This window comes from Perna viridis, chromosome 12 (assembly GCF_037379345.1).
Source record: "Perna viridis isolate PV_CMFRI_1.1 ecotype Kerala chromosome 12, ASM3737934v1, whole genome shotgun sequence".
Taxonomy (NCBI): domain Eukaryota; kingdom Metazoa; phylum Mollusca; class Bivalvia; order Mytilida; family Mytilidae; genus Perna; species Perna viridis.
In genome coordinates, this window is record NC_142456.1 from 3,632,756 (window position 1) to 3,647,482 (window position 14,727).

General features: G+C 36.4%; 10 non-coding genes across 10 annotated transcripts; all 10 read right to left on the minus strand.

Annotated features, from left to right (window-relative positions):
* Positions 1 to 292: 292 nt before the first annotated feature.
* LOC148600816 (U5 spliceosomal RNA) lies at positions 293 to 410 on the minus strand. Its single transcript, XR_015917531.1, has one exon. It is a non-coding gene; the product is annotated as a U5 spliceosomal RNA (small nuclear RNA).
* Positions 411 to 1,742: 1,332 nt separating this feature from the next.
* On the minus strand, positions 1,743 to 1,860 carry LOC148600817 (U5 spliceosomal RNA). Its single transcript, XR_015917537.1, has one exon. It is a non-coding gene; the product is annotated as a U5 spliceosomal RNA (small nuclear RNA).
* A 1,333-nt stretch (positions 1,861 to 3,193) lies between these two features.
* On the minus strand, positions 3,194 to 3,311 carry LOC148600818 (U5 spliceosomal RNA). The gene has a single exon (XR_015917538.1). It is a non-coding gene; the product is annotated as a U5 spliceosomal RNA (small nuclear RNA).
* Positions 3,312 to 4,643: 1,332 nt separating this feature from the next.
* On the minus strand, positions 4,644 to 4,761 carry LOC148600819 (U5 spliceosomal RNA). Its single transcript, XR_015917539.1, has one exon. It is a non-coding gene; the product is annotated as a U5 spliceosomal RNA (small nuclear RNA).
* A 1,332-nt stretch (positions 4,762 to 6,093) lies between these two features.
* On the minus strand, positions 6,094 to 6,211 carry LOC148600820 (U5 spliceosomal RNA). Its single transcript, XR_015917540.1, has one exon. It is a non-coding gene; the product is annotated as a U5 spliceosomal RNA (small nuclear RNA).
* A 1,333-nt stretch (positions 6,212 to 7,544) lies between these two features.
* LOC148600821 (U5 spliceosomal RNA) lies at positions 7,545 to 7,662 on the minus strand. Its single transcript, XR_015917541.1, has one exon. It is a non-coding gene; the product is annotated as a U5 spliceosomal RNA (small nuclear RNA).
* Positions 7,663 to 8,992: 1,330 nt separating this feature from the next.
* Positions 8,993 to 9,112, minus strand: LOC148600822 (U5 spliceosomal RNA). The gene has a single exon (XR_015917452.1). It is a non-coding gene; the product is annotated as a U5 spliceosomal RNA (small nuclear RNA).
* A 1,331-nt stretch (positions 9,113 to 10,443) lies between these two features.
* LOC148600823 (U5 spliceosomal RNA) lies at positions 10,444 to 10,561 on the minus strand. The gene has a single exon (XR_015917542.1). It is a non-coding gene; the product is annotated as a U5 spliceosomal RNA (small nuclear RNA).
* Positions 10,562 to 11,892: 1,331 nt separating this feature from the next.
* On the minus strand, positions 11,893 to 12,010 carry LOC148600824 (U5 spliceosomal RNA). The gene has a single exon (XR_015917543.1). It is a non-coding gene; the product is annotated as a U5 spliceosomal RNA (small nuclear RNA).
* A 1,332-nt stretch (positions 12,011 to 13,342) lies between these two features.
* Positions 13,343 to 13,460, minus strand: LOC148600825 (U5 spliceosomal RNA). Its single transcript, XR_015917545.1, has one exon. It is a non-coding gene; the product is annotated as a U5 spliceosomal RNA (small nuclear RNA).
* Positions 13,461 to 14,727: the final 1,267 nt, after the last annotated feature.

The following is a 14,727-nucleotide window of genomic DNA, read 5'->3' on the forward strand; positions in this document are numbered from 1 at the left end:
GACCTCTTAAGTGCTAATGATTTCTAACGATTAGCACTAGCCTGTGCTTGGAGAGGAATCGGAGAGAACCAGTTACGCAGCTCAAAGGCAACAGTCGTCATGTAAGTTAAGTCAATGAATACAATGTACGATACAGGTACACATTGAACACCACATTGCAGCTTTATATTTTACCACCGCACCCACTTTGAAAAAAATATATTCACGATTAGCATTGCACTTCGTTTACTTGCACTGATGGTTTACCTGAAAGTAAAATTTAAGAGGAACAAACTTTATATTAATGTTATGATTCCCACAGAAGTGGGCACAGAGAAATTGTCTATAGACTCATTAATTGTTCCTCTCCACGGATATCTTTAGTAAAAGGCGAAAGATATATTCGTGGGTTTGAAGAGAAACCAGAGTAACACTAATTTTGGAAAATAAATGACCCCTATCTCGGAAAAATGTAGTTACTCAATGGTACATTTGCTGCAACAAATTTGCAAAGTTTTCACTACTTACTCAGATCAAAACAAAAATTTTTGCTTAGATTCTTTGAAACGTAATTCTCCTGAAATTTATCATGGGAAATAAAGAAAAAAGTTTCAAAATTCATATAACAAACCCAAAATTGGTACTTGACATAGAAACATGTACAACGTTCAGTAGACGTTTGATCACAAAACGACGTACTGCGATTCATTACACGAATTTCAGTTCAATTCCAATGCAAATTAAAAATTTTGTCACTATCACTTTTAAAACATGTCTTTCACGACAAAAACAAGAACAAAATCTACTGTGTACAAACGCAGCGAAGAGGAAGAAGAAAAAGAATTCGTTCAAATAAACATATACTACATTCGCGACTGTCCAACACCAGCTCCACTAACTAGTACTTCGCGAATAAACAATGCGAATAAACTTGGCAGTAAACAAATTCATATTCCTTTAGTCTTACTGCATTCGCGAAATTCAAACGCGCTTTTTACTCACACAGGCCGAAAACAAAATACATTGAAATAAGGTTAACGTAAAGTTTTGATATTATTTTTTTCTCTTAAAGTTGCATTTAAGTAGGAGATGAGGAAAAAGAAACGCACATATTACATTGAAATCAAAATAATTAAAACTTGTCATTAAAACATAACAATATTGTTTGGATAGCTAGCGCCACGCGGGCTTGGGACTTGTTTAGCATGCACGACTCCAATCATGACATGCAGTTGTGAAAACAAGCGGATGCTCAACTCAAGATGACACGGGAACGGCGATATGTATAGTATGCATTCGGATAATTAGCCAGACAGTGATCAGAGAAGACGACACAGGACATGGGACTAAAGTCGGAAATCTTTCCTGGTACTTGCTATGTGCTGGTGTTTAAATATCAATTAGCACTAGCCTGTGCTAGGAGAGAAGAACCTGACGGACAACTACATCGAATATCCGTCGCTTTTCCAGGGACCTCTTAAGTGCTAATGATTTCTAACGATTAGCACTAGCCTGTGCTTGGAGAGGAATCGGAGAGAACCAGTTACGCAGCTCAAAGGCAACAGTCGTCATGTAAGTTAAGTCAATGAATACAATGTACGATACAGGTACACATTGAACACCACATTGCAGCTTTATATTTTACCACCGCACCCACTTTGAAAAAAATATATTCACGATTAGCATTGCACTTCGTTTACTTGCACTGATGGTTTACCTGAAAGTAAAATTTAAGAGGAACAAACTTTATATTAATGTTATGATTCCCACAGAAGTGGGCACAGAGAAATTGTCTATAGACTCATTAATTGTTCCTCTCCACGGATATCTTTAGTAAAAGGCGAAAGATATATTCGTGGGTTTGAAGAGAAACCAGAGTAACACTAATTTTGGAAAATAAATGACCCCTATCTTGGAAAAATGTAGTTACTCAATGGTACATTTGCGGCAACAAATTTGCAAAGTTTTCACTACTTACTCAGATCAAAACAAAAATTTTTGCTTAAATTCTTTGAAACGTAATTCTCCTGAAATTTATCATGGGAAATAAAGAAAAAAGTTTCAAAATTCATATAACAAACCCAAAATTGGTACTTGACATAGAAACATGTACAACGTTCAGTAGACGTTTGATCACAAAACGACGTACTGCGATTCATTACACGAATTTCAGTTCAATTCCAATGCAAATTAAAAATTTTGTCACTATCACTTTTAAAACATGTCTTTCACGACAAAAACAAGAACAAAATCTACTGTGTACAAACGCAGCGAAGAGGAAGAAGAAAAAGAATTCGTTCAAATAAACATATACTACATTCGCGACTGTCCAACACCAGCTCCACTAACTAGTACTTCGCGAATAAACAATGCGAATAAACTTGGCAGTAAACAAATTCATATTCCTTTAGTCTTACTGCATTCGCGAAATTCAAACGCGCTTTTTACTCACACAGGCCGAAAACAAAATACATTGAAATAAGATTAAAGTAAAGTTTTGATATTATTTTTTTTCTCTTAAAGTTGCATTTAAGTAGGAGATGAGGAAAAAGAAACGTACATGTCACATTGAAATCAAAATAATTAAAACTTGTCATTAAAACATAACAATATTGTTTGGATAGCTAGCGCCACGCGGGCTTGGGACTTGTTTAGCATGCACGACTCCAATCATGACATGCAGTTGTGAAAACAAGCGGATGCTCAACTCAAGATGACACGGGAACGGCGATATGTATAGTATGCATTCGGATAGTTAGCCAGACAGTGATCAGAGAAGACGACACAGGACATGGGACTAAAGTCGGAAATCTTTCCTGGTACTTGCTATGTGCTGGTGTTTAAATATCAATTAGCACTAGCCTGTGCTAGGAGAGAAGAACCTGACGGACAACTACATCGAATATCCGTCGCTTTTCCAGGGACCTCTTAAGTGCTAATGATTTCTAACGATTAGCACTAGCCTGTGCTAGGAGAGGAATCGGAGAGAACCAGTTACGCAGCTCAAAGGCAACAGTCGTCATGTAAGTTAAGTCAATGAATACAATGTACGATACAGGTACACATTGAACACCACATTGCAGCTTTATATTTTACCACCGCACCCACTTTGAAAAAAATATATTCACGATTAGCATTGCACTTCGTTTACTTGCACTGATGGTTTACCTGAAAGTAAAATTTAAGAGGAACAAACTTTATATTAATGTTATGATTCCCACAGAAGTGGGCACAGAGAAATTGTCTATAGACTCATTAATTGTTCCTCTCCACGGATATCTTTAGTAAAAGGCGAAAGATATATTCGTGGGTTTGAAGAGAAACCAGAGTAACACTAATTTTGGAAAATAAATGACCCCTATCTCGGAAAAATGTAGTTACTCAATGGTACATTTGCGGCAACAAATTTGCAAAGTTTTCACTACTTACTCAGATCAAAACAAAAATTTTTGCTTAAATTCTTTGAAACGTAATTCTCCTGAAATTTATCATGGGAAATAAAGAAAAAAGTTTCAAAATTCACATAACAAACCCAAAATTGGTACTTGACATAGAAACATGTACAACGTTCAGTAGACGTTTGATCACAAAACGACGTACTGCGATTCATTACACGAATTTCAGTTCAATTCCAATGCAAATTAAAAATTTTGTCACTATCACTTTTAAAACATGTCTTTCACGACAAAAACAAGAACAAAATCTACTGTGTACAAACGCAGCGAAGAGGAAGAAGAAAAAGAATTCGTTCAAATAAACATATACTACATTCGCGACTGTCCAACACCAGCTCCACTAACTAGTACTTCGCGAATAAACAATGCGAATAAACTTGGCAGTAAACAAATTCATATTCCTTTAGTCTTACTGCATTCGCGAAATTCAAACGCGCTTTTTACTCACACAGGCCGAAAACAAAATACATTGAAATAAGATTAAAGTAAAGTTTTGATATTATTTTTTTCTCTTAAAGTTGCATTTAAGTAGGAGATGAGGAAAAAGAAACGCACATATTACATTGAAATCAAAATAATTAAAACTTGTCATTAAAACATAACAATATTGTTTGGATAGCTAGCGCCACGCGGGCTTGGGACTTGTTTAGCATGCACGACTCCAATCATGACATGCAGTTGTGAAAACAAGCGGATGCTCAACTCAAGATGACACGGGAACGGCGATATGTATAGTATGCATTCGGATAATTAGCCAGACAGTGGTCAGAGAAGACGACACAGGACATGGGACTAAAGTCGGAAATCTTTCCTGGTACTTGCTATGTGCTGGTGTTTAAATATCAATTAGCACTAGCCTGTGCTAGGAGAGAAGAACCTGACGGACAACTACATCGAATATCCGTCGCTTTTCCAGGGACCTGTTAAGTGCTAATGATTTCTAACGATTAGCAATAGCCTGTGCTAGGAGAGGAATCGGAGAGAACCAGTTACGCAGCTCAAAGGCAACAGTCGTCATGTAAGTTAAGTCAATGAATACAATGTACGATACAGGTACACATTGAACACCACATTGCAGCTTTATATTTTACCACCGCACCCACTTTGAAAAAAATATATTCACGATTAGCATTGCACTTCGTTTACTTGCACTGATGGTTTACCTGAAAGTAAAATTTAAGAGGAACAAACTTTATATTAATGTTATGATTCCCACAGAAGTGGGCACAGAGAAATTGTCTATAGACTCATTAATTGTTCCTCTCCACGGATATCTTTAGTAAAAGGCGAAAGATATATTCGTGGGTTTGAAGAGAAACCAGAGTAACACTAATTTTGGAAAATAAATGACCCCTATCTCGGAAAAATGTAGTTACTCAATGGTACATTTGCGGCAACAAATTTGCAAAGTTTTCACTACTTACTCAGATCAAAACAAAAATTTTTGCTTAAATTCTTTGAAACGTAATTCTCCTGAAATTTATCATGGGAAATAAAGAAAAAAGTTTCAAAATTCATATAACAAACCCAAAATTGGTACTTGACATAGAAACATGTACAACGTTCAGTAGACGTTTGATCACAAAACGACGTACTGCGATTCATTACACGAATTTCAGTTCAATTCCAATGCAAATTAAAAATTTTGTCACTATCACTTTTAAAACATGTCTTTCACGACAAAAACAAGAACAAAATCTACTGTGTACAAACGCAGCGAAGAGGAAGAAGAAAAAGAATTCGTTCAAATAAACATATACTACATTCGCGACTGTCCAACACCAGCTCCACTAACTAGTACTTCGCGAATAAACAATGCGAATAAACTTGGCAGTAAACAAATTCATATTCCTTTAGTCTTACTGCATTCGCGAAATTCAAACGCGCTTTTTACTCACACAGGCCGAAAACAAAATACATTGAAATAAGATTAAAGTAAAGTTTTGATATTATTTTTTTCTCTTAAAGTTGCATTTAAGTAGGAGATGAGGAAAAAGAAACGCACATATTACATTGAAATCAAAATAATTAAAACTTGTCATTAAAACATAACAATATTGTTTGGATAGCTAGCGCCACGCGGGCTTGGGACTTGTTTAGCATGCACGACTCCAATCATGACATGCAGTTGTGAAAACAAGCGGATGCTCAACTCAAGATGACACGGGAACGGCGATATGTATAGTATGCATTCGGATAGTTAGCCAGACAGTGATCAGAGAAGACGACACAGGACATGGGACTAAAGTCGGAAATCTTTCCTGGTACTTGCTATGTGCTGGTGTTTAAATATCAATTAGCACTAGCCTGTGCTAGGAGAGAAGAACCTGACGGACAACTACATCGAATATCCGTCGCTTTTCCAGGGACCTCTTAAGTGCTAATGATTTCTAACGATTAGCACTAGCCTGTGCTAGGAGAGGAATCGGAGAGAACCAGTTACGCAGCTCAAAGGCAACAGTCGTCATGTAAGTTAAGTCAATGAATACAATGTACGATACAGGTACACATTGAACACCACATTGCAGCTTTATATTTTACCACCGCACCCACTTTGAAAAAAATATATTCGCGATTTGCATTGCACTTCGTTTACTTGCACTGATGGTTTACCTGAAAGTAAAATTTAAGAGGAACAAACTTTATATTATTGTTATGATTCCCACAGAAGTGGGCACAGAGAAATTGTCTATAGACTCATTAATTGTTCCTCTCCACGGATATCTTTAGTAAAAGGCGAAAGATATATTCGTGGGTTTGAAGAGAAACCAGAGTAACACTAATTTTGGAAAATAAATGACCCCTATCTCGGAAAAATGTAGTTACTCAATGGTACATTTGCGGCAACAAATTTGCAAAGTTTTCACTACTTACTCAGATCAAAACAAAAATTTTTGCTTAAATTCTTTGAAACGTAATTCTCCTGAAATTTATCATGGGAAATAAAGAAAAAAGTTTCAAAATTCATATAACAAACCCAAAATTGGTACTTGACATAGAAACATGTACACCGTTCAGTAGACGTTTGATCACAAAACGACGTACTGCGATTCATTACACGAATTTCAGTTCAATTCCAATGCAAATTAAAAATTTTGTCACTATCACTTTTAAAACATGTCTTTCACGACAAAAACAAGAACAAAATCTACTGTGTACAAACGCAGCGAAGAGGAAGAAGAAAAAGAATTCGTTCAAATAAACATATACTACATTCGCGACTGTCCAACACCAGCTCCACTAACTAGTACTTCGCGAATAAACAATGCGAATAAACTTGGCAGTAAACAAATTCATATTCCTTTAGTCTTACTGCATTCGCGAAATTCAAACGCGCTTTTTACTCACACAGGCCGAAAACAAAATACATTGAAATAAGATTAAAGTAAAGTTTTGATATTATTTTTTTTCTCTTAAAGTTGCATTTAAGTAGGAGATGAGGAAAAAGAAACGTACATGTCACATTGAAATCAAAATAATTAAAACTTGTCATTAAAACATAACAATATTGTTTGGATAGCTAGCGCCACGCGGGCTTGGGACTTGTTTAGCATACACGACTCCAATCATGACATGCAGTTGTGAAAACAAGCGGATGCTCAACTCAAGATGACACGGGAACGGCGATATGTATAGTATGCATTCGGATAATTAGCCAGACAGTGATCAGAGAAGACGACACAGGACATGGGACTAAAGTCGGAAATCTTTCCTGGTACTTGCTATGTGCTGGTGTTTAAATATCAATTAGCACTAGCCTGTGCTAGGAGAGAAGAACCTGACGGACAACTACATCGAATATCCGTCGCTTTTCCAGGGACCTCTTAAGTGCTAATGATTTCTAACGATTAGCACTAGCCTGTGCTTGGAGAGGAATCGGAGAGAACCAGTTACGCAGCTCAAAGGCAACAGTCGTCATGTAAGTTAAGTCAATGAATACAATGTACGATACAGGTACACATTGAACACCACATTGCAGCTTTATATTTTACCACCGCACCCACTTTGAAAAAAATATATTCACGATTAGCATTGCACTTCGTTTACTTGCACTGATGGTTTACCTGAAAGTAAAATTTAAGAGGAACAAACTTTATATTAATGTTATGATTCCCACAGAAGTGGGCACAGAGAAATTGTCTATAGACTCATTAATTGTTCCTCTCCACGGATATCTTTAGTAAAAGGCGAAAGATATATTCGTGGGTTTGAAGAGAAACCAGAGTAACACTAATTTTGGAAAATAAATGACCCCTATCTCGGAAAAATGTAGTTACTCAATGGTACATTTGCGGCAACAAATTTGCAAAGTTTTCACTTCTTACTCAGATCAAAACAAAAATTTTTGCTTAAATTCTTTGAAACGTAATTCTCCTGAAATTTATCATGGGAAATAAAGAAAAAAGTTTCAAAATTCATATAACAAACCCAAAATTGGTACTTGACATAGAAACATGTACAACGTTCAGTAGACGTTTGATCACAAAACGACGTACTGCGATTCATTACACGAATTTCAGTTCAATTCCAATGCAAATTAAAAATTTTGTCACTATCACTTTTAAAACATGTCTTTCACGACAAAAACAAGAACAAAATCTACTGTGTACAAACGCAGCGAAGAGGAAGAAGAAAAAGAATTCGTTCAAATAAACATATACTACATTCGCGACTGTCCAACACCAGCTCCACTAACTAGTACTTCGCGAATAAACAATGCGAATAAACTTGGCAGTAAACAAATTCATATTCCTTTAGTCTTACTGCATTCGCGAAATTCAAACGCGCTTTTTACTCACACAGGCCGAAAACAAAATACATTGAAATAAGATTAAAGTAAAGTTTTGATATTATTTTTTTCTCTTAAAGTTGCATTTAAGTAGGAGATGAGGAAAAAGAAACGCACATATTACATTGAAATCAAAATAATTAAAACTTGTCATTAAAACATAACAATATTGTTTGGATAGCTAGCGCCACGCGGGCTTGGGACTTGTTTAGCATGCACGACTCCAATCATGACATGCAGTTGTGAAAACAAGCGGATGCTCAACTCAAGATGACACGGGAACGGCGATATGTATAGTATGCATTCGGATAGTTAGCCAGACAGTGATCAGAGAAGACGACACAGGACATGGGACTAAAGTCGGAAATCTTTCCTGGTACTTGCTATGTGCTGGTGTTTAAATATCAATTAGCACTAGCCTGTGCTAGGAGAGAAGAACCTGACGGACAACTACATCGAATATCCGTCGCTTTTCCAGGGACCTCTTAAGTGCTAATGATTTCTAACGATTAGCACTAGCCTGTGCTAGGAGAGGAATCGGAGAGAACCAGTTACGCAGCTCAAAGGCAACAGTCGTCATGTAAGTTAAGTCAATGAATACAATGTACGATACAGGTACACATTGAACACCACATTGCAGCTTTATATTTTACCACCGCACCCACTTTGAAAAAAATATATTCACGATTAGCATTGCACTTCGTTTACTTGCACTGATGGTTTACCTGAAAGTAAAATTTAAGAGGAACAAACTTTATATTAATGTTATGATTCACACAGAAGTGGGCACAGAGAAATTGTCTATAGACTCATTAATTGTTCCTCTCCACGGATATCTTTAGTAAAAGGCGAAAGATATATTCGTGGGTTTGAAGAGAAACCAGAGTAACACTAATTTTGGAAAATAAATGACCCCTATCTCGGAAAAATGTAGTTACTCAATGGTACATTTGCGGCAACAAATTTGCAAAGTTTTCACTACTTACTCAGATCAAAACAAAAATTTTTGCTTAAATTCTTTGAAACGTAATTCTCCTGAAATTTATCATGGGAAATAAAGAAAAAAGTTTCAAAATTCATATAACAAACCCAAAATTGGTACTTGACATAGAAACATGTACAACGTTCAGTAGACGTTTGATCACAAAACGACGTACTGCGATTCATTACACGAATTTCAGTTCAATTCCAATGCAAATTAAAAATTTTGTCACTATCACTTTTAAAACATGTCTTTCACGACAAAAACAAGAACAAAATCTACTGTGTACAAACGCAGCGAAGAGGAAGAAGAAAAAGAATTCGTTCAAATAAACATATACTACATTCGCGACTGTCCAACACCAGCTCCACTAACTAGTACTTCGCGAATAAACAATGCGAATAAACTTGGCAGTAAACAAATTCATATTCCTTTAGTCTTATTGCATTCGCGAAATTCAAACGCGCTTTTTACTCACACAGGCCGAAAACAAAATACATTGAAATAAGATTAAAGTAAAGTTTTGATATTATTTTTTTCTCTTAAAGTTGCATTTAAGTAGGAGATGAGGAAAAAGAAACGCACATATTACATTGAAATCAAAATAATTAAAACTTGTCATTAAAACATAACAATATTGTTTGGATAGCTAGCGCCACGCGGGCTTGTGACTTGTTTAGCATGCACGACTCCAATCATGACATGCAGTTGTGAAAACAAGCGGATGCTCAACTCAAGATGACACGGGAACGGCGATATGTATAGTATGCATTCGGATAATTAGCCAGACAGTGGTCAGAGAAGACGACACAGGACATGGGACTAAAGTCGGAAATCTTTCCTGGTACTTGCTATGTGCTGGTGTTTAAATATCAATTAGCACTAGCCTGTGCTAGGAGAGAAGAACCTGACGGACAACTACATCGAATATCCGTCGCTTTTCCAGGGACCTGTTAAGTGCTAATGATTTCTAACGATTAGCAATAGCCTGTGCTAGGAGAGGAATCGGAGAGAACCAGTTACGCAGCTCAAAGGCAACAGTCGTCATGTAAGTTAAGTCAATGAATACAATGTACGATACAGTACACATTGAACACCACATTGCAGCTTTATATTTTACCACCGCACCCACTTTGAAAAAAATATATTCACGATTAGCATTGCACTTCGTTTACTTGCACTGATGGTTTACCTGAAAGTAAAATTTAAGAGGAACAAACTTTATATTAATGTTATGATTCCCACAGAAGTGGGCACAGAGAAATTGTCTATAGACTCATTAATTGTTCCTCTCCACGGATATCTTTAGTAAAAGGCGAAAGATATATTCGTGGGTTTGAAGAGAAACCAGAGTAACACTAATTTTGGAAAATAAATGACCCCTATCTTGGAAAAATGTAGTTACTCAATGGTACATTTGCGGCAACAAATTTGCAAAGTTTTCACTACTTACTCAGATCAAAACAAAAATTTTTGCTTAGATTCTTTGAAACGTAATTCTCCTGAAATTTATCATGGGAAATAAAGAAAAAAGTTTCAAAATTCATATAACAAACCCAAAATTGGTACTTGACATAGAAACATGTACAACGTTCAGTAGACGTTTGATCACAAAACGACGTACTGCGATTCATTACACGAATTTCAGTTCAATTCCAATGCAAATTAAAAATTTTGTCACTATCACTTTTAAAACATGTCTTTCACGACAAAAACAAGAACAAAATCTACTGTGTACAAACGCAGCGAAGAGGAAGAAGAAAAAGAATTCGTTCAAATAAACATATACTACATTCGCGACTGTCCAACACCAGCTCCACTAACTAGTACTTCGCGAATAAACAATGCGAATAAACTTGGCAGTAAACAAATTCATATTCCTTTAGTCTTACTGCATTCGCGAAATTCAAACGCGCTTTTTACTCACACAGGCCGAAAACAAAATACATTGAAATAAGATTAAAGTAAAGTTTTGATATTATTTTTTTCTCTTAAAGTTGCATTTAAGTAGGAGATGAGGAAAAAGAAACGCACATATTACATTGAAATCAAAATAATTAAAACTTGTCATTAAAACATAACAATATTGTTTGGATAGCTAGCGCCACGCGGGCTTGGGACTTGTTTAGCATGCACGACTCCAATCATGACATGCAGTTGTGAAAACAAGCGGATGCTCAACTCAAGATGACACGGGAACGGCGATATGTATAGTATGCATTCGGATAATTAGCCAGACAGTGGTCAGAGAAGACGACACAGGACATGGGACTAAAGTCGGAAATCTTTCCTGGTACTTGCTATGTGCTGGTGTTTAAATATCAATTAGCACTAGCCTGTGCTAGGAGAGAAGAACCTGACGGACAACTACATCGAATATCCGTCGCTTTTCCAGGGACCTGTTAAGTGCTAATGATTTCTAACGATTAGCAATAGCCTGTGCTAGGAGAGGAATCGGAGAGAACCAGTTACGCAGCTCAAAGGCAACAGTCGTCATGTAAGTTAAGTCAATGAATACAATGTACGATACAGTACACATTGAACACCACATTGCAGCTTTATATTTTACCACCGCACCCACTTTGAAAAAAATATATTCACGATTAGCATTGCACTTCGTTTACTTGCACTGATGGTTTACCTGAAAGTAAAATTTAAGAGGAACAAACTTTATATTAATGTTATGATTCCCACAGAAGTGGGCACAGAGAAATTGTCTATAGACTCATTAATTGTTCCTCTCCACGGATATCTTTAGTAAAAGGCGAAAGATATATTCGTGGGTTTGAAGAGAAACCAGAGTAACACTAATTTTGGAAAATAAATGACCCCTATCTCGGAAAAATGTAGTTACTCAATGGTACATTTGCGGCAACAAATTTGCAAAGTTTTCACTACTTACTCAGATCAAAACAAAAATTTTTGCTTAGATTCTTTGAAACGTAATTCTCCTGAAATTTATCATGGGAAATAAAGAAAAAAGTTTCAAAATTCATATAACAAACCCAAAATTGGTACTTGACATAGAAACATGTACAACGTTCAGTAGACGTTTGATCACAAAACGACGTACTGCGATTCATTACACGAATTTCAGTTCAATTCCAATGCAAATTAAAAATTTTGTCACTATCACTTTTAAAACATGTCTTTCACGACAAAAACAAGAACAAAATCTACTGTGTACAAACGCAGCGAAGAGGAAGAAGAAAAAGAATTCGTTCAAATAAACATATACTACATTCGCGACTGTCCAACACCAGCTCCACTAACTAGTACTTCGCGAATAAACAATGCGAATAAACTTGGCAGTAAACAAATTCATATTCCTTTAGTCTTACTGCATTCGCGAAATTCAAACGCGCTTTTTACTCACACAGGCCGAAAACAAAATACATTGAAATAAGATTAAAGTAAAGTTTTGATATTATTTTTTTCTCTTAAAGTTGCATTTAAGTAGGAGATGAGGAAAAAGAAACGCACATATTACATTGAAATCAAAATAATTAAAACTTGTCATTAAAACATAACAATATTGTTTGGATAGCTAGCGCCACGCGGGCTTGTGACTTGTTTAGCATGCACGACTCCAATCATGACATGCAGTTGTGAAAACAAGCGGATGCTCAACTCAAGATGACACGGGAACGGCGATATGTATAGTATGCATTCGGATAATTAGCCAGACAGTGGTCAGAGAAGACGACACAGGACATGGGACTAAAGTCGGAAATCTTTCCTGGTACTTGCTATGTGCTGGTGTTTAAATATCAATTAGCACTAGCCTGTGCTAGGAGAGAAGAACCTGACGGACAACTACATCGAATATCCGTCGCTTTTCCAGGGACCTGTTAAGTGCTAATGATTTCTAACGATTAGCAATAGCCTGTGCTAGGAGAGGAATCGGAGAGAACCAGTTACGCAGCTCAAAGGCAACAGTCGTCATGTAAGTTAAGTCAATGAATACAATGTACGATACAGGTACACATTGAACACCACATTCCAGCTTTATATTTTACCACCGCACCCACTTTGAAAAAAATATATTCACGATTAGCATTGCACTTCGTTTACTTGCACTGATGGTTTACCTGAAAGTAAAATTTAAGAGGAACAAACTTTATATTAATGTTATGATTCCCACAGAAGTGGGCACAGAGAAATTGTCTATAGACTCATTAATTGTTCCTCTCCACGGATATCTTTAGTAAAAGGCGAAAGATATATTCGTGGGTTTGAAGAGAAACCAGAGTAACACTAATTTTGGAAAATAAATGACCCCTATCTCGGAAAAATGTAGTTACTCAATGGTACATTTGCGGCAACAAATTTGCAAAGTTTTCACTTCTTACTCAGATCAAAACAAAAATTTTTGCTTAAATTCTTTGAAACGTAATTCTCCTGAAATTTATCATGGGAAATAAAGAAAAAAGTTTCAAAATTCATATAACAAACCCAAAATTGGTACTTGACATAGAAACATGTACAACGTTCAGTAGACGTTTGATCACAAAACGACGTACTGCGATTCATTACACGAATTTCAGTTCAATTCCAATGCAAATTAAAAATTTTGTCACTATCACTTTTAAAACATGTCTTTCACGACAAAAACAAGAACAAAATCTACTGTGTACAAACGCAGCGAAGAGGAAGAAGAAAAAGAATTCGTTCAAATAAACATATACTACATTCGCGACTGTCCAACACCAGCTCCACTAACTAGTACTTCGCGAATAAACAATGCGAATAAACTTGGCAGTAAACAAATTCATATTCCTTTAGTCTTACTGCATTCGCGAAATTCAAACGCGCTTTTTACTCACACAGGCCGAAAACAAAATACATTGAAATAAGATTAAAGTAAAGTTTTGATATTATTTTTTTCCCTTAAAGTTGCATTTAAGTAGGAGATGAGGAAAAAGAAACGCACATATTACATTGAAATCAAAATAATTAAAACTTGTCATTAAAACATAACAATATTGTTTGGATAGCTAGCGCCACGCGGGCTTGGGACTTGTTTAGCATGCACGACTCCAATCATGACATGCAGTTGTGAAAACAAGCGGATGCTCAACTCAAGATGACACGGGAACGGCGATATGTATAGTATGCATTCGGATAATTAGCCAGACAGTGATCAGAGAAGACGACACAGGACATGGGACTAAAGTCGGAAATCTTTCCTGGTACTTGCTATGTGCTGGTGTTTAAATATCAATTAGCACTAGCCTGTGCTAGGAGAGAAGAACCTGACGGACAACTACATCGAATATCCGTCGCTTTTCCAGGGACCTGTTAAGTGCTAATGATTTCTAACGATTAGCAATAGCCTGTGCTAGGAGAGGAATCGGAGAGAACCAGTTACGCAGCTCAAAGGCAACAGTCGTCATGTAAGTTAAGTCAATGAATACAATGTACGATACAGGTACACATTGAACACCACATTCCAGCTTTATATTTTACCACCGCACCCACTTTGAAAAAAATATATTCGCGATTTGCATTGCACTTCGTTT